Consider the following 25,593-nt stretch of genomic DNA (forward strand, 5'->3'; position numbering starts at 1 on the left):
TTGTTTTATGTACTAATTTTTTGTGTATTTTTATGTTGTATATAAAATGTAACTGTACATTTCTAATTATGGTGCTTTCTGTGTAAAGGGCACTTTTAGACTGATGGACAGACTGTGTAAAAATATCTGTAATATTAGGAAAGTGGTTTGTTGTGAAAAAGTACTATTACTGTGACTTAACTTTGTATCATTGTTATTTCTAATCACACAAGCATCTTAAAAAGTGTTTGCTGTATACATTGCAGTTCTATACTTATCAGAATGGCTCCCCTGACACAGTCTGATATACATTTTTATATATTAGCCTCATATCATAATTTTGTTTGCAGCAAGTGTTCAGACATTCTTTGTCATGAATGCATTACTAATTGATGTCAACAGCGTATGCTTTGTTGCCTGTGTATTCAACTTGTTTCTTTTATTTCTATGGCTATGAATATATATATGAGAGAGAGAGAGAGAGAGATTGAGAGAGAGAGAGAGAGAGAGAGATTGAGAGATTGAGATTGAGATTTTCATGATAACTGCTTTTCTTTATTCTTATTTTTGTACCAATAGATTGGTGGAAAACTGAGGAGAATTTCATTAAAAAAATTATCATCTGTGCTCTGGGGAAATGCATCAATAATCTGCCAGTCAAGAAAAGAATGTCTGGGTCACTTTTAACAACTTGTCCATCAATAAGATCTCATGATTAAGGAAAATGTTAGAAGTATCTGTACCGTAGTTTGTAATTGCTTGGAAGCTGTAATAAGGTCAAATTCTGTGATGTTTTGACTCTTAAGTACAGTGCTATTTCTAAATAATCTACTCTTTACAAGAGTTTATAAAATGTTGAATATGAATTTTTGTACTGAGGAGTATATTAAATATATCTTCTGTATAAGGTGATGTATTTATTCATTTATCAAACAACAGATAGACAGACTGACTGATGGACTGTTCCTGGGGAATATAAATAATGTTGAAAGCCGCATAGAGTACAAAAGAACAAAAAAGTTAGCACTGGGAAAAAAGAAGTTGTGAACAAAAAGTTAAATTTACATGTACACTTTGCCAAAGAAACTGCTTATTAATAATTATACAGCTACATTGTGGATTGGTGGTTTGTTTTGAAATAAGCCAAAGGTGAGCTACATTGTTTAAAAGTAGAGAAAGAATGAAGTTAACAACATGACAGAGCTTCATTTCCTGTCAACACCTATGTGAAAATTGAGTGTTGTCTTTTCATTTCCTTACCAACTAGCTAGGAGAGGCCCCCAGCAGTGGGATCGACATTTTGAAACCATCTATTCAGTATTGTATGTTAAGGTCCCAGTCATTCCACTTGGTGGGCCCTCGTTTGTGACTAATCAATGAAAAAAATTTCAGAATTTTCACATCATGCTCTACAGCTTTAAAAAAGCAATATGATACAGTTTGGTTGTGTAGCGTACTTATTATAGTACAAGCCTCATATTGAAGTTATAGGTTCAAAACTCATCAAGTACTTTAAAATATTTCATTTTTAAATTTTAATTCCAGTCGTAGTCATTATTCTTATTCAATTAATTGGTTTAAATTTATTTATTTATTTTTTGGTCACGTCATTTTAAACACTGTATTGACTTTTTAAATTGCTCTCACTTTTTCTATTCATAATTCTTTTTCCATTTGGAATCTGTATGCATGTTAATTTAATTATATTTATTTGTCTATCATAATATTCAAACATTTGAAAATGCTAATCTATCAATTAAAAAGCAAAAAAACTAAACAATAAACAATCTATTTATGTTGACAGTGCAGTGGTGTCAAAAATGTAGTTTTCATTAAAAGAAGACTTTTTTTTTAAAATGGGCAAAATAAATCAGTTGAAGCTTTCAACGAAGGAAGAGAATATAAGTAAAACAAAATTCAACCAAAATTAGGAATAGAAATAATGGAGGCAATAACAAGGACAGAAATATAGGATTATGAAATGGAAGAAATTAAATCAATGTTAATACATGGAAATAATTAAAATTACACACACAAAGATTCAAGTGGAAAAAGATTTGTGGGAAGAAAAAATAAGAGCAATGAACTGAATGAAAATATGACAAAAAATGTTTCAAAACATATGTTGAGATTTGAACCCACAGCCGCCTCTATATTAGGCCTATACTATAGCCTTATGCTACACGATCAGCCTCTAAGATACTTCTTTCTTAAAGCTGTAGGGCATCATGAAAAGTACCTTTTCTTTTGGTCAATTTCTGCAAATGGGGCCCATCTGGTTGAATGGCTGGCTTCATAACCATGCAGATGCTTTCAGAAAGTTGATCCACAGCTGGGGACCTCTCCTTGTAAGTCACAATGTCAAACTCGGTTCTGTGATCTATTGGAATAGTGGCTACATTTGCAGTCTGTTTTTGGTTTCTTCATTTCTCTTTAGGAAAGCTTTGAGAAACGAGAGCAGTCTTAACTTCCTAGGCTATCTACTTTCATCTTCATGTGGATATAATCACAACTTAATATTCCATGTTGCCAACAGTGTCATAGTATACTGGACTACATTATATTTCATTTTATTAGCTTCTCATCATTATGGAATTTTTCTGTATGTTTGATATTTTTTTTCCCCCTACCACACAACAGATAGTTAAATTTATTCAGTGTGTGTGTGTGTGTGTGTGTGTGTGTGTGTGTGTGTGTGTAAATTTTAAAGGAAATGCAGAGAGGAGGGAAAAGCCATTATTTGGAATCTTAGGTGCAGTTCCGCAGAGGCAATGTGTGGTATGGTCATGGCATATGCCACATGTATCAATTTGATCAGAGAGAGACAAAGCAGTGCATCACATGATGCACAGCAGCATATGGCACTTGGCAGACTGTTGCCAATTATATGTGCCATATGTCCATTAAAAATGATAAGTTGCATCCTGTCACCAACTATCCATTAGTCAGTGGATCAATGCGGTAGTAAGTGGTTGACCGAGAAAAAGATTTCATATATTGGAGATTACCAAAATTCACATATATTTGGCACAGTATGAAACTGATTTTCTTGTCACTGGAATGTCCTCATCCAGCAAGTTCCTGAAATCTTCTGAACTCATTTGTGTATTTTTTTTTAAACATAACTTCATTGTCCTCCACCTGTTACCTAAAAAATTCATTGTGAGGTTCTTGACATCCAGTGATGTTATGTTTTCCCTATTTTGATTACTCAAGGTTACACCAAGAACATAGCTACTACTACAATTTGTGAAGACATTGCAACAGGCAAAAGATGTGCTTTGTTGCGCTGCGCGGGATTAGCCAAGCGGTCTGAGGCGCTGCAGTCATGGACTGTGCGGCTGGTCCCGGCAGAGGTTCGAGTCCTCCCTTGGGCATGGGTGTGTGTGTGTTCATCCTTAGGATAATTTAGGTTAAGTAGTGTGTAAGCTTAGGGACTGATGACTTAGCATTTAAGTCCCATAAGATTTCACACACACACACACACACACACACACACACACACACACACACACACACTGCAGTGTTGTTCTTCGGAATACAAGTGTAGAAGTGGGCACAGAAACAGCTAAGAGAAAAATCAGTGCAATACACATATAAGCCAATTTCGGAATTTTACTTCATATGAGACCGTGAGTACAAGATTCATGTGTCGATTTAAAGTTCTAGATTCACGTATTGTACTGTTCGCGTCACTTCTGCATTGTCTTTTATTGGTTGTGTTAACACCCATTTGTTTTGTGATATATTGTGAAATTTCAATCATTCGTGAATGCTGCGATAAACTTGTACTGTTATTGTTAATTATAGGCTTAAACTTAACTGCTGTTTAAAATTTTTTGAGAACATTAGGCATATCCTCGATCAAAACAGTTGCCACTTACATGAGAAATGGGTTACTTTTTAGAGTTTTTGAACTATTACAGACCGAGTGAGGTGGCGCAGTGGTTAGACACTGGACTCGCATTCGGGAGGACGACGGTTCAATCCCGCGTCCGGCCATCCTGATTTTGGTTTTCCGTGATTTCCCTAAATCAGTCCAGGCAAATGCCGGGATGGTTCCTCTGAAAGGGCACGGCCGACTTCCTTCCCCATCCTTCCCTAATCCGATGAGACCGATGACCACGCTGTCTGGTCTCCTTCCCCAAACCAACCAACCAACTATTACAGAACTATTTTTGTAAGTTAGTGGTACGAGTGTTTTGCATACGTAACATATTTCGTAGCAAATCAGCATTTTGTGGTTCACAGTTCTGTCAAAGAAAACATTACCTCTGAATTTCATTGTATATCAGTGCAAATAAATGGTGCATTTTTGAGAATTTTTGGAAGCTACCAATGTCTTCACATAATCTACAAGCAATTTGTAGTAAATTGACATTTGTGATTTAATTAGTGTAGCAGATATTCTAACTAACAGTTGTGTTACATCTTGTTTTCCATTAAAGAGGAATAGCCATATATATTATGTGCATTTATCGTAAATTAATCTCAAAACATTTTAGGAAATTGTAATTTTTAAACAGGTTTCTGTCATGCCTTAATAGAAATCTCGTTTTGTGTATTTGGTTCAATTCTTGTAGGGAATTAGCGACTTTTTAACTCAACAGATTAAAAGACAATCAGCAGCCTGAATTTAAAGTTATTTGCTCACAGCCTTGTAATAAACTGCACCAGCAGAAATGCAGCCCCACTGTGAGTGCTGTTCTCGAAAATTGACATTTGTAAGCAGCTGAAAATTGCCCTGACTGCTGTCAAATGATTGGCAGCTGCTGCGAAATGGCGTGTTGGAAGAGCTCCCGAGAGTTACTGGTATGAGAGGTACCTTAAGTACTATCCTTTCCTGTGGGTCCTGTCTTTGCAGAATGTACAGGATCTGTTGTTAGTTGTCAACTTGACTGCGAGTGTCCTGTATGTGGTGGATAGGAACTGACAAGTTTGAGATGCTATCTTTCTCTAAATCTGAAATTGAGCCAGTGGGATTCTCTTCACCTGTTTTGTGGAAACCTGTGTTGTCTGGTGTCAAGAGGAGGCAAACAGAAAAGTGTACAGGTCTATTAATCATCAGCTGTTCAAACATAAGGCAAATGATGGTACCCCTCAGGGAAATGGCAGCAAGGGATGAGAAAGGGCAGCAGGTACACTCAGTGTGAATGCATGGGGGCCTCATTCAACATGTTGAAGAGGCTGTTCCGTCAGCCATTGAGGGAACAGAGTGCAACTATCTGCAGATTGTGGGACATGTTGGAACAGGTGATGCCTGTTGTCTGGGCTCAGAGGTCATACTTGATTCATTCCAGCGACTGGCAGAGAAGGATGAGACCAGCCTTGTGAATTGAATTTCAACGAAGCTCACAGTTTGCAGCATTGTCCCCAGAAATGATCATAGGCCTTTAGTTCTGAGTCATGTGAAAGAGCTGAACCAGAGACTTCGAAGCTAGGCTGTGACTTCCTGTACTTGCGGCATAGGATTGGGAAATGTAGAGTTTCCAAGAATGGGTCAGGTGAGTACTACACATCAGAGGCTACTCAGGTAGCTGACTATGCGTGGGGTGCACACAAGGTTTTTTTTTTTTTTAGATTAGGTGACTCGCCATCTAATCCAGATGATGACAGCTGTAGTAAATCTGGAAATATCAGCATAAGATCAAAAGAAGCCCCTCCCATAGGTGAAAGTATTAAAATTTTAATTGTAAAGTGCTAAAATTTTTCCAACAAAGCACCTGAGTTTGAAGTGCTCAGGAAAAGCAGTGAAGCTTGCATAATGCTAAGTACAGAAAGATGGTTGAAACCTAAAGTTGACAGCAGGAAGATTTCTCATAAAATTTAAGTGTATATGGAAAGGACAGGCTAATGGGAAATGGAGGTGGTGTATTTGTCACAGTAGCAAAGGAACTGAAATCCATGAAGATAGAAATTGAAGCTGCATGCGAGACTGGGCAAGACTCAGTGTCAAGGGTGGAATAAAATGGTAATTCGGTCCTTCTTTCACCCTCCAGACTCATCTCCTGGAGTATCCGAAAACTTTAGGGAAAACCTCAAGTTATATCTACATGTTGTTGTTGTTGTTGTTGTGGTCTTCAGTCCTGAGACTGGTTTGATGCAGCTCTCCATGCTACTCTATCCTGTGCAAGCTTCTTCATCTCCCAGTACCTACTGCAACCTACATCCTTCTGAATCTGCTTAGTGTATTCATCTCTTGGTCTCCCTCTACGATTTTTACCCTCCACGATGCCCTCCAATACTAAGTTGGTGATCCCTTGATGCCTCAGAATATACCCTACCAACCAATCCCTTCTTCTAGTCAAGTTGTGCCACAAATTTCTCTTCTCTCCATTTCTACTTAATACCGCCTCATTAGTTATGTGATCCAATCTTCAGCATTCTTCTGTAGCACCACATTTCGAAAGCTTCTATTCTCTTCTTGTCTAAACTGTGTATCGTCCATGTTTCACTTCCATACGTGGCTACGTTCCATACAAATACTTTCAGAAATGACTTCCTGACACTTAAATCTATACTCGATGTTAACAAATTTCTCTTCTTCAGAAACGCTTTCCTTGCCATTGCCAGTCTACATTTTATATCCTCTCTACCTCGACCATCATCAGTTATTTTGCTCCCCAAATAGCAAAACTCCTTTACTACTTTAAGTGTCTCATTTCCTAATATAATTCCCTCAGCATCACGCGACTTAATTTGACTATATTCCATTATCCTTGTTTTGCTTTTGTTGATGTTCATCTTATACCCTCCATTCCATTCGACTGCTCTTCCAAGTCCTTTGCTGTCTCTGACAGAATTACAATGTCATCGGCAACCTCAAAGTTTTTATTTCTTCTCCATGGATTTTAATACCTACTCCGAACTTTTCTTTTGTTTCCTGTACTGCTTGCTCAATATACAGATTGAATAGCATCAGGGAGAGGCTACAACCCTGTCTCACTCCCTTCCCAACCACTGCTTCCCTTTCATGTCCCTCGACTCTTATAACTGCCATTTGCTTTCTGTACAAATTGTAAATAGCCTTTTGCTCCCTGTATTTTACCCCTGCCACCTTCAGAATTTGAAAGAGAGTATTCCAGTCAACATTGTCAAAAGCTTTCTCTAAGTCTACAAATGCTAGAAACGTAGGTTTGACTTTCCTTAATCTTTCTTCTAAGATAAGTCATAAGATCAGTATTGCCTCACATGTTCCAACATTTCTACGGAATCCAAACTGATCTTCCCCGAGGTCAGCTTCTATCAGTTTTTCCATTCGTCTGTAAAGAATTCGCGTTAGTATTTTGCAGCTGTGACTTATTAAACTGATAGTTCAGTAATTTTCACATCTGTCAACACCTGCTTTCTTTGGGATTGGAATTATTATATTCTTCTTGAAGTCTGAGGGAATTTCGCCTGTCTCATACATCTTGCTCACCAGATGGTAGAATTCTGTCAAGACTGGCTCTCCCAAGGCTGTGAGTAGTTCTAATGGAATGTTGTCTACTCCCGGGGCCTTGTTTCGACTTAGGTCTTTCAGTGCTCTGTCAAAGTCTTCACGCAGTATCATTTCTCCATTTTCATCTTCATCTACATCCTCTTCCATTTCCATAATATTGTCCTAAAGTACATCGCCCTTGTATAGACCCTCTATATACTCCTTGCACCTTTCTGCTTTCCCTTCTTTGCTTAGAACTCAGTTTCCATCAAAGCTCTTGATATTCATACAAGTGGTTCTCTTTTCTCCAAAGGTCTCTTTAATTTTCCTGTAGGCAGTATCTATCTTACCCTTCGTGAGATAAGCCTCTACATCCTTACATTTGTCCTCTAGCCATCCCTGCTTAGCCATTTTGCACTTCCTGTCGATCTCATTTTTGAGACGTTTGTATTCCTTTTTGCCTACTTCACTTACTGCATTTTTGTATTTTCTCCTTTCATCAATTAAATTCAGTATCTCTTCTGTTACCCAAGGATTTCTACTAGCCCTCATCTTTTTACCTACTTGATCCTCTGCTGCCTTCACTATTTCATTTCTCAAAGCTACCCATTCTTCTTCTGCTGTATTTCTTTCCCCCATTCCTGTCAATTGTTCCCTTATGCTCTCCCTGAAACTTTGTACCACCTCTGGTTCTTTCAGTTTATCCAGGTCCCATCTCCTTAAATTCCCACCTTTTTGCAGTTTCTTCAGTTTTAATCTACAGTTCATAACCAATAGATTGTGGTCAGAGTCCACATCTGCCCCTGGAAATATCTTACAATATAAAACCTGGTTCCTAAATCACTGTCTTACCATTATATAATCTATCTGATACCTTCTAGTATCGGCAGGATTTTTGAACCAAGTGTTAGCTATGATTAAGTTATGCTCTGTGCAAAATTCTACCAGGCGGCTTCCTCTTTCATTTCTTAGCCCCAATCCATATTCACCTACTACGTTCCCTTCTCTTCCTTTTTCTACTGTCGAATTCCAGTCACCCATGACTATTAAATTTTCGTCTCCCTTCACTATCTGAATAATTTCTTTTATCTCATCATACATTTCATCAATTTCTTCATCATCTGCAGAGCTAGTTGGCATATAAACTTGTACTACTGTTGTAGACGTGGGCTTTGAGTCTATCTTGGCCACAATAATGCGTTCACTATGCTGTTTGTAGTAGCTTACTCGCACTCCTATTTTTTTATTCATTATTAAACCTACTCCTGCATTACCCCTATTTGATTTTGTATTTATAACCCTGTTTTCCCTGACCAGAAGTCTTGTTCCTCCTGCCACCGAACTTCACTACTTCCCACTATATCTAACTTTAACCTATCCATTTCCCTTTTTAAATTTTCTAACCTACCTGCCCGATTAAGGGAACTGACCTTCCACGCTCCGATCCGTAGAACGCCAGTTTTCTTTCTCCTGATAACGACGTCGTCCTGAGTAGTCCCCGCCTGGAGATCCGAATGGGGGACTATTCTACCTCCGGAATATTTTACCCAAGATGACGCCATCATCATTTAATCATACAGTAAAGCTGCAGGCCCTCGGGGAAAAATTATGGCTGTAGTTTCCCCTTGCTTTCAGCCGTTCGCAGTACCAGCACAGCAAGGCCGTTTTGGTTAGTGTTATAGGGCCAGATCAGTCAATCATCCAGACTGTTGCCCCTGCAACTATTGAAAAGGCTGCTGCCCCTCTCCAGGAACCACATGTTTGTCTGGCCTCTCAACAGATACCCCTCCGTTGTGGTTGCACCTACGGTACGGCTATCTGTGTCATTGAGGCACGCAAGCCTCCCCACCAATGGTAAGGTCCATGGTTCTTTGGGGGGGGGGGGGGGGGGGAGGGGTATATCTACATAAGTTCCCCAATCATAATGTAATCATCGGTAGTGACTTCCATCATCCAACAATTAAGTGGAAATATTACAATCTTGTTAGTGGTGGGCATGATAAGATGTTCTGTGAAATGTTGCTAAATGCCTTTTGTGAAAACTATCTAGTTAAGAATCGCACTCATGATGGAATTATATTGGATCTAATGGCTTCAAATAGAGCTTACCTCTGTGAGGATGTCCACATAGAAACTAGTATCTGTGACCATGACACAGTTGTGTCAACATTGATTACCAAAGTAGAAAGGACAACTAAAAGAAGCAGAAAGTTATATATGTTCAGTAAACCAGATTTAAAAAAAAATTAGTAGTGTCATATGTCAGTGAGGAACTTGAAGCTTTCAGCAAAGGGCTGGAGCATGTAGAGGAACTATGGCTCAAGTTTAAAAGAATAGTTAACTGTGCACTGAATCGATTATGTACTCAGAAGAACAGTTCATAATGGGAGGAACCTTCAAGGTATGCAGTTACTGTAAAGAAACTTCTAAAGAAACAGAGATTACTGCATAATAGGTACAAAACAAAACAAAGGGCTATAAATAAAGAGATCATGAATGAAATTCATTTGGCTGTCAAGAGAGCAGTGCATGATGCCTTCAACAGTTACTGCTGCAGAATACTGTCAAATGATATCTTACAAACTATGAAGAAATTCTGGTAGTATGTAAAGGTTGTTGGTGGCACCAAAGTTATTATCTAGGAACTGAAGTTGAGGATAGCAAAGCAAAAGCTGAAACAGCTAATGCCATTTTCAAATGTTCCTTTACTCAGGAAGACCCAGGAGAATTGCCCAGATTTAACCCTTGTACCAATGAAAAAATGGATGAAATAAGTATAGTGTCTGTGGTGTTGAGAAGCAGCTGAAATTGTTAAAATTGGACAAAGCTCCAGGGCCTGATGAAATTCCTGTCAGATTCTTTATTGAATTTGTGGCTGAGTTAGACCCTCTTCTAACTGTAATCTATCGTAGATCCATCCAACAAAAAACTGTACCCAGTTCTGGGAAAAAGTGCAGGTCACACCCATCTACAAGAATGGAAGTGCAAGTGATCTACAAAGCCACTGTCCAATATCCTTGTCATTGATTTGATGTAGAATCTTAGAACATAGTATGAGTTCAAACATAATGAGACATCTTGAACAGAATGATCCCCTCAATGCCAACCAGCATTAATTACAAAAACATCGATCATCTGAAACCCAACTTGCATTTTTCTCAAGTGACATACTGAAAGCTATGGTTTAAAGTGGGCTGGTAGATGTCGTATTTCTTGATTTCTGAAAAGCATTTGACTCAATACCACAACTACATTTGTTGTCAAAAGTATGATCATATGGGGTATCAAGTGAAATTTGTGACTAGATTGAGAACTTTTTGGTAAGGAGTTCGCAGCATGTTATGTTGGATGGAGTGTCATCATCAGGTGTAGAAGTAACTTCTGGTGTGCCCCAGGAAAGTGTGTTGGGACCATTGCTGTTCATGTTGTGTGTTAATGACCTTCAAACAGTATTAATAGTAACCGCAGACTTTTTAGATGATGGCATTATCTATAATGAAATACTATCTGACAGAAGCTGCATAAATGTTCAGTCAGATCTCAATAAGATCATGAAGTGGTGCAAAGATTGGTAACTTGCTTTAAATGTTTAGAAATATAAAATTGTGCATTTCACAAAGGGAAATTATGTAGTATCGTATGACAGAAATATCAATGATTCACAGTTGGAATCGGCCAACTCAGACAAATATCTGGATGCAACCCTTTGTAAGGATATGAAATGCAATGATCACATTAGCTGTCATGGGTAAAGCAGGGGGTAGACTTCGGTTCATTGGTAGAATACTGGGGAAGTGCAACCAGTCTACAAAGGAGACTGCTTACAAATCACTTGTATGACCGGTTCTAGAATATTGCTCAAGTGTGTGGGACCCATACCGAGAGAATGTCACAGAGATACTGAAGAAACTGAACTGGAAAACTATCTACATAAACTATCCCGAGAAAGTCTATTAATAAATTTTCAAAAATTGACTTTATATGATTACTCTGGGAATATACTACAAACCCCTATGTATCGCTCACACAGGGACCGTGAAGATAAGATTGGAATAATTATTGCATGTACAGAGGCGTTAAACAATCATTCTTGTGCTCCATATGTGAATGGAACAGGAAGAAACCCTAATAACTGGTGCAATGAGATGTACCTCTGCCATGCACAGTGGTTTGCAGAATATAGATGTAGGCTAATGGTATATTTTGTGATGTGTCAAAAGCATCTGACTTTGTAAATCAGAATATCCTTTTAAATATGTTAGAATACAATATAACAGGAAATGCTGCAAACTTGTTCAAATTCAATATCTCTAACAGGAAACAAAGGGTGTCATTAGGAGAGAAACATGTATTGAACTGTCAGCTATCATCCAACTGGCAGCTAATTACATGCAGTATGCAGGTTCTAGAATATTGCTCAAGTGTGTGGGACCCATACCGAGAGAATGTCACAGAGATACTGAAGAAACTGAACTGGAAAACTCTATCTACATAAACTATCCCGAGAAAGTCTATTAATAAATTTTCAAAAATTGACTTTATATGATTACTCTGGGAATATACTACAAACCCCTATGTATCGCTCACACAGGGACCGTGAAGATAAGATTGGAATAATTATTGCATGTACAGAGGCGTTAAACAATCATTCTTGTGCTCCATATGTGAATGGAACAGGAAGAAACCCTAATAACTGGTGCAATGAGATGTACCTCTGCCATGCACAGTGGTTTGCAGAATATAGATGTAGGCTAATGGTATATTTTGTGATGTGTCAAAAGCATCTGACTTTGTAAATCAGAATATCCTTTTAAATATGTTAGAATACAATATAACAGGAAATGCTGCAAACTTGTTCAAATTCAATATCTCTAACAGGAAACAAAGGGTGTCATTAGGAGAGAAACATGTATTGAACTGTCAGCTATCATCCAACTTGCAACTAATTACATGCAGTATGCAGGTTCTAGAATATTGCTCAAGTGTGTGGGACCCATACCAAACACAACTAAGAGGGTGTATTGAATGTACGGTATACAGAGAAGGATAGCATGAATGGTGACAAGTTTGTTTGACCTGTGGGAGAGTGTCACAGAGACACTGAAGGAACTGAACTGGCAGACTCTTGAAGACAGATGTAAACTGTCCTGAGATAGTCTATTAACAAAGTTTCAAGACTGGCTTTAAATGATGACTCTAAGAATATACTGCAATGACCTACACCTCAGTCACATAAGATTCATGAGGATAAGATATTTCAGGTACATAGGCATTCAAACAATCATTCTTCCTGCACTCCATACGTAAATAAAATGGTAAGAAATCCTAATAACTGGTACAGTGGGACGTACCCTCTGCCATGCACCTCTCAGTGGTTTGCAGAGTATACATATAGATGTAGACATGATGCACTATTCTGAAGGTACTTCCATGGAATCAGCTGAGGTGCATGTACAAACACAGGAAATTTGCAGTACATGACATCAAATGACAGCTTGTAGTATGTGACATCAAATGACACATTCTTCTGGGCAAAAACAATTTTGTAGCATGACGTCATGGGACACCTCAAAACTTACCAACAGTATATAACATATAGCTTGTGATGTGTGGCAATGTGTTACCTAGTGTTGCCTGTAAATTTCCATTTCTGATCTCCACATAACAGAAAGTAACTTTCAGGAAGGATGGATGATAAGTAAATTGCAGCTAACAGGGAACTGATTGAAGAGTGTAACAAATATTCAACATTTATTCTGTAAAATTACAGTGAGACTGAATGGCTGGCCTGTTCATACATTCAGGAGGCAAAAGCATAAGTCCTGTCAATAGAAACATTTAACATTAGAAACACTGTACTTTGCATTTGGAACTCTTAGTAAAGTTGGAATGGAAGGGCGAGTCACTCAGCCCCCACAGTGAGAAGGATCCGTGTGTTGTGAGGGTGAAATTCTCCAAAGTGAATTTTCCTTGTCATGCTGAACATCTATTCTTTATCACAATCTCCCAGTTTTGTCAGATTATTTGTGCTTCGACCACTTGGTTTCATTTGTAGCTTGTGGAACTGTCACAGGCAGTGGATTTCAGGAGAGAATGAGGAATGCTGTATTTTATGTAACTTGAGAATATTAGGGTAATGACCACAGATATTGTGAACTTAGAGCCATATACAGTATTGATCAGTAATTGGGTAAAAGCTGTATAGCAGTTTAAAATACATGATTAAAAGGCAATGCTCTAACATAACTGATACTATTTAATGGTAATACCCAACCTTAGTCAATTTCCATACTTTTCTTAGTTATAAGTAACTGTTTGTAGGCTAAGTTGTTATTGTATTTGATTTTTATAATTTATTTATCCAATTGTGTAGAAGAATTTGAACATGGGGCTCTTAACATTTCATAACAAAGTTTCTGAACAGCAGAATACTAAAAGGATGTTTGTCTCACTGGACAACAGGAATGTCTGACATAGTGAAGTGTCATATGTAAATCAGGAAAATTCTGTTTGCATTTTATAACTTCACCTTTGTTTGTTGTAACAGACTGACAACAGCATGATGGTGCTTCAATACACAAAGATAAATATCATGGGAATGTACATAAATATTCCCCCCAGGGGACTCGCAACTCATTCGTGAGTATATGCGGAGTGAAAATGGGGCAGCTAGTCATAGCAGTACTTCCTCCTTTGCTGTGCTACAATTTTACTCTCTGCCTATATCTTTTCTCTGACTTATTTTGTGGGACAGATTCCCTGCTGAAAACTTAGTACAGTTATAGGCCATCAGTTGTGGCTTCTCCCAAGTTGTTCCCTTTATTTTACACTAAGCTCAGTCACCAAATGTGGGTACGACCTGTATGGACCATGTGAGGAGGTTGCCCAATACGCAGTATGGTAGCTAGCCCATGTGGGGATGGGAGTCTTCAAGTTCCTATATGATAACGGCACCCTCACCATACAGGGATTGCACTATTGATGCCTGAACTGTCACCTCCCTTTACTGCCAGGGAGTAGCTGCTTGTTTGTTTGGGGGGTGCCAGTACTGTGGGCAGTGGCCATCACACCAGATGCTTTGGCTGATGGCACTCGGGGGCAGAACCCTCATTCAGAGTGGGCAGCATTATAGCTTATATTTGACATGAAACAACAAAAGTTATCAGCCAGTAGCCTTGAGAGACCCAGCAGCCTTTTTAGACTGACACAATTCAGTGCCCATCATTACAACCCTAACAACTTTCCCTCATTGGCCGTGCCATGGGAGGCAAATAAAATCAACTGACTTGCAGACAGTTATTCCCCTGAGTTCCCTGTTTGCAGCTGAACAGATGGAGGGTCCTTTTTCTCTACAAAATTGGTATTCATTGCGGAGGGTATTGAAAACTGTTTTGGTGAACTCTCTTAGCAAATTATGAAGTGGTTCCATCTTAATTAAGATGGCAAATTCTACCAAGTCCCAGGTGTTACATTCTTGTAGATGACTTGGTGATGTGCCTGTTACTATCACAGCCCATAAGAATATCAACATAATACAGAGATTAATTTTTCACCCAAAATCAACACTGCACATGGATGATCTACTACACCAGTTCTTAGAGAGGTGAAAGATCCACTTTGCACGTCATGTACATTGAGGCCTGCCAGACAAGGTTGATACCGGCACACTCAGTCTTGTTTTTGAGGGATATTTGTTCCCAGGAAAGTTTGAAATTATGTGTTACCACTACAATTTGAATCCTTGTTTATCGCCACCAATGTCAACATCAGCCACTCCTTTGGGCATATGTCTTCTCAGTGTACATATAACCACATCTGTGGGAACTGTTGGTTAACCACTTCATGGAAATTCACCATGTGCTCTACTACCTGCCTTTGTGAGCTGTGTGAAGACCACCCTTCCCTGTCCTCAAAATGTGCTAACCTTTTTGAGAAAATAAAATCCAGGAACTGAAGGTCAGAGTTCGCCTCTCATAATTTGAAGCTCATAAAAAATATGAATGTTTATACCCAGTCTCATTCATTTTGACTTTTGTCAATACTGCGGCCTGGTCATCAGCAGTATCTGGTGTATTTACTCCTTTGACATAGCCATCTGCTTGTTATGCAAATAAACTTGACCATGGGGGCAATAGGCCCTCTCCTCTCGTGCTTCCTGCAGCATCATCTTTGGGAACCATATCCCACACCCAGCTGGAGAAGCAGCATCTTCTCCATTCTGACATGTTCCACATCCAGGAGGACCTCCTCACTACGGATCAATTGGAATGAAAGTAAATCTAATCTAATCTAATCTGCCTGTTGGGAACACTGTCACTGGAGAACCACAAATCAGAGACCTGAAAGCAGTCAGTGGCTGAAGAAACCACGGATTGTGGGACACAGGGCTGCCAACTTTTTTTTCTATTCTCACACACACTGTGGATAACCCTCACAGGAATCTACATCGTGAAAGAAAAGAAAAAGAATAAGAAGAAGATGAAATCTGGTGAGAAGGCTATCCCAGAGGCACCAGATCCCTCCAGTCTACTGGATCTTGAACTGATGTTTATTGATTTTATTTTACCCTGAGACATGGCCTGTCCTTGTTGCCTCTTCACACCTAGCCAGGATACCCCCAGTGTGATGATCAAATGCAACTACAGTAGATGCTACTGTCACCTGCCAGAATTACAACAACCAATTTTCTCCTGTTCGTGATCTGTGTTACTCTCCAAGAAACACACCTTAATAGTGATCATACCCCAGCTATTCAAGGATACTGAGCATTGTGTTGCAACTGTACTGGTTCCAAGAAAGCATCTGGAGGGTTCTGTACATTGGTGCCCTCGCATGTCATCAGTGAGTGTGGAATGTTTTAATTTTTCCCTACAATGAATTTTATTTATTTAGCAATTTTGATGCTAATCACCATAAAAACTGCCATAATTAATATTTTGTATGTTAATTATTCTGAGCTTTTCATACATCTGTTAACAGGGAGAGAAAATAAAAAGCCAAAAATGCACTCCAGCAACCTAATATAATAATTTGATACATTACAAATGCCAGGATGGTTTTGGATTTGCTGGCAAAAAATCATATGATATTGTACAGGACACAAACTAAACTAGCAACCCAGTCATGACCAGAAGGTCACTAGTGACAACCCATTAGCAATGCTGAGACATTATACAGGGTTATTACAAATGACTGAAGCGATTTCACAGCTCTACAATAACTTTATTATTTGAGATACTTTCACAATGCTTTGCACACACATACAAAAACTCAAAAAGTTTTTTTAGGCATTCACAAATGTTCAATATGTGCCCCTTTAGTGATTCGGCAGACATCAAGCCGATAATCAAGTTCCTCCCACACTCGGCGCAGCATGTCCCCATCAATGAGTTCGAAAGCATCGTTGATGCGAGCTCGCAGTTCTGGCACGTTTCTTGGTAGAGGAGGTTTAAACACTTAATCTTTCACATAACCCCACAGAAAGAAATCGCATGGGGTTAAATCGGGAGAGTGTGGAGGCCATGACATGAATTGCTGCTCATGATCTCCACCACGACCGATCCATCGGTTTTCCAATCTCCTGTTTAAGAAATGCCGAACATCATGATGGAAGTGCGGTGGAGCACCATCCTGTTGAAAGATGAAGTCGGCGCTGTCGGTCTCCAGTTGTGGCATGAGCCAATTTTCCAGCCTGTCCAGATACACGTGTCCTGTAACATTTTTTTCGCAGAAGAAAAAGGGGCCGTAAACTTTAAACCGTGAGATTGCACAAAACACGTTAACTTTTGGTGAATTGCAAATTTGCTGCACGAATGCGTGAGGATTCTCTGCCACCCAGATTCGCACATTGTGTCTTCACTTCACCATTAAGAAAAAATGTTGCTTCATCACTGAAAACAAGTTTCGCACTGAACGCATCCTCTTCCATGAGCTGTTGCAACCGCGCCGAAAATTGAAAGCGTTTGACTTTGTCATCGGGTGTCAGGGCTTGTAGCAATTGTAAACGGTAAGGCTTCTGCTTTAGCCTTTACCGTAAGATTTTCCAAACTGTCGGCTGTGGTACGTTTAGCTCCCTGCTTGCTTTATTCGTCGACTTCCACGGGCTACGCGTGAAACTTGCCCACATGCGTTCAACTGTTTCTTCGCTCACTGCAGGCCGACCCGTTGATTTCCCCTTACAGAGGCATCCAGAAGCTTTAAACTGAGCATACCATCGCCGAATGGAGTTAGCAGTTGGTGGATCTTTGTTGAACTTCGCCCTGAAGTGTAGTTGCACTGTTATGACTGACTGATGTGAGTGCATTTCAAACACGACATACGCTTTCTCGGCTCCTGTCGCCATTTTGTCTCACTGCGCTCTCGAGCGCTCTGGCGGCAGAAACCTGAAGTGCGGCTTCAGCTGAACAAAACTTTATGAGTTTTTCTACGTATCTGTAGTGTGTCGTGACCATATGTCAATGAATGGAGCTACAGTGAATTTATGAAATCGCTTCAATCATTTGTAATAGCCCTGTACAACTAGATAATCTAAGTCATCTTATGGACAGTAGATTGAGTGATCGTATATTATGCAACATAAACTTTAACTAACAAAGAGATAGAGGGGCTGGCCAGTACTTAGCTCAGTACAGCCGATAGATAACACAAAACAGAACAGAACAAAATTTACATTCCTAGCTTTCAGAACTTTGTTCCTTCTCAGGGAAAGCTAGGAATTTAAATTTTCTGTTCTGTTTTGTGTTATCTATCAGCTGTACTGAGCTGAGGTAAGTGCTGGCCAGCCCCTCTATCTCTTTGTTAGTATTTGTTTCACATCTTTATATGAGATTTTCCATTAATCATTTAGCAACATAAATTTTTTTTATTACACCACCATAATCTAAAGCTGTAAATATTATCACCATCTAAATACACTTTAACAACACCAATTAAATGCACTGTCTAAATACCCAGACTTCATTGGCATAAACTGAACAAATACAAAGCATATGCAAGTGAGGTGGAGCTGCTGTTTGACGTAAGTCCTGTCTCAGACAATACCCAATGTGCTCTCCCTTACACAATGATATGTCACCCCTCTATGTCTTTTTTGAGTACTGTGATATCAGACAAGCCATCTTACTAATGATTTTCTTTTTATAACATAATGGAATAAGAATAGCCATTGGCACCTTCGGGATTAGTCCTGTAAACAGTTTCCTTCCTGAAGTGGGAATATTCAGTTCCGATGGTACCAGCTCTTGCTCACTTTTGCAGTCACCATCTGGCAATTTTCTAATCATCCAACCTACGAAATTCTTTTTGCATTCAAGGAAAATTGATCTCCTGACACCTGCCCTCAGGTGGGATTACCTGCCTCCTGACAGATTCTACACCTGATCCTCCTTAGGATGTTTTCTCACCCCCCCCCCCCCCCCCCTTTTGTTAATAGCCTGACTACAAATTACGACCGATCTATTTCAAAGACCTAAAGTTTTAGTTGCCTGCATGATATTTCAGCATCTGTTCCTGTCTTCTGTGCAGAGGTTTGAGGCTAATACCGTCATTTACACTGATGTCTCTAGAACCTGGGATAGGATAGGATATGCTTTTACATTTCCCATCAGTCAAAAAATAACATTTCTTGCCAGAGACATTTAGTGTTATTATGGTAAAGTTGTTAGCCATTAACAGAGCTGTCAGAGAACTCCCTCAACTGTGTTTTTATTTGTTATGACTCAATGAACAGCCTGCAGACAACTGTTGATGTTACTCTTGGCACCTTGTGATACCTGCAACTCATAATCTTCTTGGCCTTCTATGTACTGCCTGTGTACTAGCCTTTTTCTGGATCCCAATTCATTTGACTGAGCAAGGTGTCAAAGTGGTTAACAAACTCAAGTCTCATTCAGGAGGATGATGGTTCAAACCCACATCCTGCCATCCAGATTTAGGTTGTCTGTGATTTCCCTATATCATTCAAGGCAAATGCTGGGATGGTTCATTAGAAAGGGCACAGCCGATTTCCATCCCCATCCTTAATCAATCTGAGCTTGTGCTCTGTCTCTAATGACCTCAGTGTCAATGGAACATTAAACCCAATCCTACTTCCTTCCTTTTTTTCCAAGTCATGTGGGAAATCCAGGGAATGAACTGGCCAACTGTTTGGCTAGAGAAGTGATTACTCAGCCAACATTCACTTTGACGATCCCAGATGTGGATTTTTGATACAAAAGAGCCTTTTCCTGACTCAGAGATGGAACACCAGATGGGCTGCTGTACCCTCTAATAAATTCTGCATAACCAAGAAGACGACTGCTGCATGGCAGTCTTCCTTCCATTCCTGCTGGAAGAATCCACTATCCTACGTCACCTTCACATTAGTCGTAACAAAATAACCTGTACATTTTATCTTATGTAATGAACCATCATTGCCATGCTAGGGACATGGTGAGATACGCTTCTGCCAAGGGCAGAGACACTGAGGGTGCGTAAAACTGACCTGAAAAAAAAAATAGAAGAAAGGTGATTCAAGAATTAACCATGAGAGATACGTGAGTTCACCTACCTTTCCTATTGCTATCTTCTGCCTATGAGAAGAAGCTTAGGAGTGTTCCCACCAGTCTTTGATTGCAAACATAAGCTGCTGTTATGGTGTTATTTCTACAGTGTCATTTTGTCCAAATAGTAGCAGTACAGAAACAACTACTACTAAACAGATGTCTATTGCTAACATAATTTATGTAGCAACTGCCACTTGGTTCAGGAAAATGGAGGGGATATGTAATTTACTTGTCTCTCCACACAGTATTTTCACTGCTCCTAAGTTTCACTTGGTACAGTCAGCTGTGTAAGGATTCAAGAATAAGGCTTCTATACTGGGTGGTCCATTGATTGTGACTGGGCCCAATATCTCTCGAAATAAGCATCAAACGAAAAAACTACAGAGAACGAAACTTGTCTAGCTTGAAGGGGGAAACCAGATGGCACTATGGTTGGCGCGCTAGATGGAGCTGCCATAGGTCAAACGGATATCAACTGCGTTTTTTAAAATAGGAACTCCCATTTTTATTACATATTCGTGTAGTACGTAAAGAAATATGAATGTTTTAGTTGGACCATTTTTTTCGCTTTGTGATAGATGGCGCTGTAATAGTCACAAACATATGGTTCACAATTTTAGATGAACAGTTGGTAACAAGTAGGTTTTTTAACTTAAAATGCAGAACATAGGTACGTTTGAACATTTTATTTCGGTTGTTCCAACGTGATACATGTACCTTTGCGAGCTTACCATTTCTGAGAACGCATGCTGTTACGGTGTGATTACCTGTAAATACCACATTAATGCAATAAATGCTCAAAATGATGTCCGTCAACCTCAAGTCGAAATACGCGTAACGACGTTCCTCTCAACAGCGAGTAGTTCGCCTTCCGTAATGTTCGCACATGCATTGACAATGCGCTGACACATGTTGTCAGGCGTTGTCGGTGGATCACGATAGCAAATATCCTTCAACTTTCCCCACAGAAAGAAATCCGGGGACGTCAGATCCGGTGAATGTACGGGCCATGGTATGGTGCTTCGATGACCAATCCACCTGTCACGAAATATGCTATTCAATACTGCTTCAATCGCACGCGAGCCATGTGCCGGACATCCATCATGTTGGAAGTACGTCGCCATTCTGTTATGCAGTGAAACATCTTGTAGTAACATTGGTAGAACGTTGCATAGGAAATCAGCATACATTGCACCATTTAGATTGCCATCGATAAAATGGGGGCCACTTAAACTTCCTCCCCTTAGTGCCGCACCATACATTAACCCGCCAAGGTCGCTGATGTTCCACTTGTCGCAGCCATCGAGGATTTTCCATTGCACAATAGTGCATATTATGCGAGTTGATGAATGACGCTTCGTCGCTAAATAGAACGCGTGCAAAAAATATGTCATCGTCCCGTAATGTCTCTTGTGCCCAGTGGCAGAACAAGATATCGACCTTTTCCGAAATTGGTAAACGGTCCATTTTAACACGGGTTATGTATCACGAAGCAAATACCGTCTGCACTGTCGTTATACCACGTTTGTGACTATTAAAGCACCATCAATCACAAAGCGAAAAAAGTGGTCCAACTAAAATATTCATATTTCTTTACATACTACACGAATGTGTGATAAAAAAGCCGGCCGCGGTGGTCTAGCGGTTCTAGGCGCGCAGTCCGGAACGGTCGCAGGTTCGAATCCTGCCTCGGGCATGGATGTGTGTGATGTCTTTAGGTTAGGTTTAAGTAGTTCTAAGTTCTAGGGGACTTATGACCTAAGATGTTGAGTCCCATAGTGCTCAGAGCCATTTGAACCATTTTTTTGTGATAAAAAATTTGGGTTCCTATTTTAAAAAATGCAGTTGAAAGCCGTTTGACCTATGGCAGCGCCATCTAGTGGCCAACCATAGCGCCATCTGGTTTCCCCCTTCAAGCTAGACGAGTTTCGTTCTTTGTAGTTTTTTCATTTGATGCTTATTTGATGAGATATTTGGCCAGGTCACTATCAACAGACCACCCTGTATACGTATGTGGTGTCTGTTTTTTCAGACATGTCCGAAAGAATAGACATCACCTTGATCCAGCAGCCACTATGAATTAAGATGCAAAGGAATTGCAGACATTGGCAATGAGTGGACATTGTTCTAAATCAATGGGGAAAGTTAAAAACTTGTGCTTGATTGGGATTCAAACCCAGGCCTCCTGCTTACTAGGCAGATCCTTTGACCACTGAGCCATTTGGACACAAAGGTCATTGCAACTGCAACACGTCACCTGTCAGACCCACATTCTCAACTTATCCATACTCTATGAATGGAGTTCCCCTTGCCTATTCTCCTCATTACTTGTTGCATTTCGCAGATTTCTGTAAGAGTTGGAGCCTAGTGTGCATCTTCACTGAAGAGATCATTGGCCGTCCTCACTTTACCATACATATCATTAAGCTGAGGAAGGTCAATTATCTCTTCAGTGCAGGTGCACTCTAGGCTGAAAGTCTTATGGGAATCGGCAGAATGCCATGAATAATGAGGATAATGGGCAAGGGACACTACTTTCATACTGTGTGGATAAGTTGAGAATTTGGGTCCAACATGAGATGTGCTAGGGTAATCCATGCTGTTGCAGTGACCATTGTGTCGGGATGGCTCAATGGTCTGATCACCTGCCTAGTAAGCAGGAGACCTGTGTTCGAATCCTGTCTGACACAGATTTTCAACTTTCCCCTTTGTGTCTTACGAAGCCTTCTGTTGTGTAAACAAACTTAAAAGGGATATTTTCTCTTTATTATTAATTTTATTTATTTATTTAACCTGTTCAGATTAAGGTCTTTGGGCTCTCTCCTACAGCAGACCAAGGTTTCACACCACATACAATACATTTTTTACGTCATAGTTAGCTAAGAAATAACAATAATTTAAATATGACAAATACAGTTAAAATGGTTTGAGTGTCTGTAGAGACTCTGAGAGTCAATAGTACTCACTAAGAGCTAATAAAATTAATATTAGACATACTTCTACTACCACTGCTGCTTCCAATAATAATAATAATAATAGTAATAATAATAATAATAATGGTAGTGGCCAATATAAAAACAATTTATAGAGGTACAAAATAGATGTTTACTGATATAGCAAGTTCTGGGGAAGCGAAATTTTAGGAGACTGGACTAGCTAGGAATGCTGAGAAATGAGGTAGATCTGGCTGGAAAGACGAATGTACAGGGACGATGGTAGTTTTTGCTGTTGCGACAGAAGTGTCATACTATCTTTTGAAACTGGAGATGTTCTTCGTTTATCTAATGCAATGAAAAGGGTTATTCCAGAGTTGTGTTCCTGCTACTGAAAAGGTCTCTGAGAAAGTGACTGAACAACGAAGTGGCACAGAAAGAATTGTGCTCTGATAGGAATAGCTGTTTCTGCCATGTTTTTGAGACAAAAACATCAAGGTCAAAGAAAGAGATAAGGAACAATGCATGTTGATAAGATGGTAGAGAGACAGGGTGTATGGAAATCTCTGTGCTTGTCTGGATGCAGCCAGGATAGCTGTGCATATATGCTCAAATATGATCAAAGAGTCGAATGTCACAGATATATTGGACAAAGGCATTCATAACCAGTCCCAGGTGCTGTGAGCTGCTTGAGAAAGTACTTGTGGTATAACATCGCCTTAATCAATAATTGGAAGTATAAGCGTTTGTACAAGTTTCTTTTTCAGGTCAAGGGGGAAGAGCTTTTTATGTCTACATAGGGCATGATGAAATCCGGATGCCTCCTTGCACGCTGCAGTTACGTGCCCAATCCAATTTAGACATTCATCTATTATTACTCTTAAACTGTTTGCTGAGGTAGAGAAGTTGATATATGCTCGATATAGTATTAAAGACGGTAGGAATTCCTGATATTTCATGCTAATGAGCTTAGAATGATCAACTAACCCTTTGGGTTTCGGATGGGTTGCGCATTCGCCCTATATTTTGACAGTGCACAAAGGTCAGTATTGAAATTCTAAATAGCTGTCTTCAGGTTTATCGGCTGTGCGCTTAGATACAACTTGAGGTCATCAGAATACATGTGATTTTTGCAATAGGACAAAACTGATGACACGTCATTGACATATAATGAAAAGAGTGTAGGACCTAATGCCAAGCTCTGGGGGATGCCTAACACTACCTGCCTTCATTGCGACTTTATGGTGCCGGATACGACGCATTTCTGGTGAGACGTCAGGTAAGAGCGAAACCATTGCACTGCACTAGGCGATAAAATGGGGCAGCTAAGTTAGGGGAGCAAAATGTCGAGGTAAACAGTATCAAAGGCTTACCTGGAGTCTAGAAAGCACGTGATAGTCTCCTCTTGTTCATCTATGACAAGCTTGAGGTTATCTGATACTTTTATTAACGCAGATCTTATGCTGCGGTGTTTACAGAATCCTGACTGCTATTTGTCTAGTAGGTTGTTGGTTGTTAAGTAGTTTGTTAGCTGATCATCCACTACATATTCTAAAGTCTTGGACAGTGCACGAAGGATGCCAATAGGGTAGTCAGAGGGTGTTGTGGCGTTTCCAGGTCTCAAGGAAAACACTTGTGGTTAAGCAGTGGTTGAAAATATCTGTTATAGTGGGCAGTAGCGAGTCAGTAATAAGCTTCATCATTTGGACTGTGATGTCATTGTGTCCAGTAGATGCTGATCTCACATGCATTATAGCTTTTTTAACTGTATTGCAAGAAACATGCTTTAGATCAGCGGTCGTCAAACTTTTTTGCTCAAGAGCAATTCACTTGGCACTGCGCGTGCACAACCACGCATGTGCTGGAGGGGCCGTAGATACCAGACCTCAGGGAGTTTTATCTAGTATCACCTGAAGATGGCCAGAAGACGCTGCGCCGACATATTGTGGCAGGAAGTTGCAAACATCCGGTAGTTCGCCCGAAATTCTGTGGAACAAGGGTAGATTATTTTACACAGGGCCTGTGAACGAGTATCTCGAAAACGGCGAAGCTTGTAGAATGTTCACATACTTCAGTCGTGAGCATCTGCGGAAAGAGGCAGAAGGATAGTGAAACCACCGCTAGACGCAAATGGCTGGATGTCCACGATTCTTCACAGTACGTGGGGTTTGGAGTCTTGTCTGCTGTGAAAAGTAGGATAAATGGTGACGCGTGGCATCTCTGCCGAAAGAGCACAATGCTGGAGCAGGTACAAGTGTTTCGGAGCATACCGTTCTTCGTAAATTGTTGAACATGTAGCTCCGCAGAAGATCACGCATATATGTTCACATGTTGACCCAACGAAATCGTCAGTTACAACTGCAGTTGGCACGGGTCCATCGGGATTCGACCGTCGACCTGTCGGATCTTCGAATGAATCACATTTTTGTAACACTAGGTCGATGGTCGTTTCCACAGACGCCGTCATCGAGGTGAACGGCGGCTCTAAACGTGCAGCGCGCCGCGGACGAAGGCTGGTGGGAGCAGTATTTCTATGGGAGACATTCTTCTGCGCTTGCATGGGACCTGTGGTAGTAATCGAAGACACGCCGACAGCTGCGAACCACCTGCCCATTCATGCTTGATGTCTTCCTCGACGGCGATGTCGTCTTTCAGCAGTATAATTGCCCGTGTCTCGGAGTCAGAACCCTGCTACAGTGGTTTGAGGAGCGTTATAGTG

At 40.1% G+C, this 25,593-nt stretch overlaps 1 protein-coding gene across 1 annotated transcript in view; it reads left to right on the forward strand.

Moving 5' to 3' along the window:
* Positions 1 to 883, forward strand: part of LOC124805233 (zinc finger protein 665-like) — a 139,808-nt gene extending 138,925 nt beyond the window's left edge. Inside the window, exon 9 of the mRNA XM_047265735.1 lies at positions 1 to 883. This exon is cut by the window's left edge and continues 4,023 nt beyond it. The gene's annotated coding sequence lies outside the window, so the exon portion shown is untranslated.
* Positions 884 to 25,593: the final 24,710 nt, after the last annotated feature.

The sequence above is a fragment of the Schistocerca piceifrons genome, chromosome 7 (assembly GCF_021461385.2).
Source record: "Schistocerca piceifrons isolate TAMUIC-IGC-003096 chromosome 7, iqSchPice1.1, whole genome shotgun sequence".
Taxonomy (NCBI): Eukaryota; Metazoa; Arthropoda; class Insecta; order Orthoptera; family Acrididae; genus Schistocerca; species Schistocerca piceifrons.